We start from the raw sequence: 1,688 nt of genomic DNA, 5'->3' as shown, positions 1-1,688 counted from the left end.
TAAACTTCTTTTACTATCAAAGATTTCAACTACGCGTTTCAATCGTAAAACTAAGTTTTAGTTATCGCGTGATTGCCATCTTACAGTGCAAGAGAACGGTTTTTTACCTTTTAATTTAGTTTATATATTTTTTTTACTACATAAGGTTTCCCTAATAATTGCAACGTTATATCAATATCATTAAAAAAAACATTTCGCCAGATTATACGTTTAACCTCGAACCAGGCAATGTGCGCTGATTCCTGTATCACTTCATATTTTTTAAAGTGTTGTGGAAGAAACAGAAAGCTGAATAAAAAGATGCTTTTTATTTACTTGCGTCGATCACAGCGAATATAAACAGCACGGCTACTGATGAATACTCGTACCCGAGTTTGTTTCTTTATAAGGTTCTGAAAACTGCATAATTCCTAATGAGATTTTCCAGAGATACGTTTGACAGATTTTGGTTATAACGGAATTTCTGAAAATGGCTTTTTGGAAGAGTGGAGAGAAGTATCAGGTAATTTACATATTTTGATTTGCTACCTCACAACTTTTCGAAAAGTGAATATTTTTAATAAAATTTTCTACAAATTCAATTCAGAGTGTAGTTTATAATTAGGTCGAATTTGATGTTGAGCGGGGGATGGAATATTATTATATAAATGATATACAATTATAGTTATTATATATATATGTGTGTGTGTGTGTGTGTGTGTGTGTGTGTGTGTGTGTGTGTGTGTGTGTGTGTGTGTGTGTGTGTGTGTGTGTGTGTGTTCAGCAATATCTCCACGGTAACTGCCGTGAATTTGCCATTGGAATTTGAGACATATCACATTCTGACTAACTTACAGTTCCCATATAATAAATAGATAGATAGATATGGATGATTTTATGCTTGTATTTGTTCCCCCTGCTATCACTTGACAATTGGAGTTGGCTTGTCTAACTCACTATAAACTAGCGGTTCAGCAAAAGAGACCGATTCAATAAGTACAAGACCTAGGAAAATAAGTAGCGAGCGAGGGCGATTTGTCCGACTAAAATCTTTCGGGGTTGTGCTCCAGCATGGCCGCAGTCGAAGAACTGAAGAAAATAAAGAAATAGGTTGGTAAAACAAAAAAACGGATAGAACGAGTTAAGCTAAAAATATATATATATAACATGCCTCCTGGGAGGTAGAGTGAGTCTCTACCCGAGGTGGGTTCGAACTGATAACTTACAAACCATTTACCTAAACCATTTCGTCACGAGGTCCTTGATAGTATAGACTTATGCACGTGCACGAGTGTGTGTGAAAGGCAGAGAGAATGTGGGTGAGAGGGAGAAAGGTATAGAACGGAAAGAAGAGTGAGAAAGAGACAAACTGTGTATATTCTGTTGTGTCTGGGGAGAGTCATTCTCTTTTGGTGCCTTATTATTTAACACACTCACCGGTGTTTCTATATATATATGTATCTGAATGCATTATTAAGTGGGCGCGGACGTATGTATGTATTGCTGGGTAAATGAGCTTCTAATAGGTAAGTCCTCAATCTTCTTTGACATCTCATACGCTCTACAGTCCCAAGAGACTCTATACTAGTGGCAGCTGGTTTCCGCTTTCCAGTTGCTTTTTCTCTTTTCTGTTTTTAATTCAACCTTGGGCATTTACATCTACTTCTCACTCGCTCTTTCTCTCTCTCTCTCTCTCTCTCTCTCTCTCT

This window comes from Octopus bimaculoides, chromosome 11 (assembly GCF_001194135.2).
Source record: "Octopus bimaculoides isolate UCB-OBI-ISO-001 chromosome 11, ASM119413v2, whole genome shotgun sequence".
Taxonomy (NCBI): Eukaryota; Metazoa; Mollusca; class Cephalopoda; order Octopoda; family Octopodidae; genus Octopus; species Octopus bimaculoides.
Note: the sequence above shows the minus strand (reverse complement) of the source record.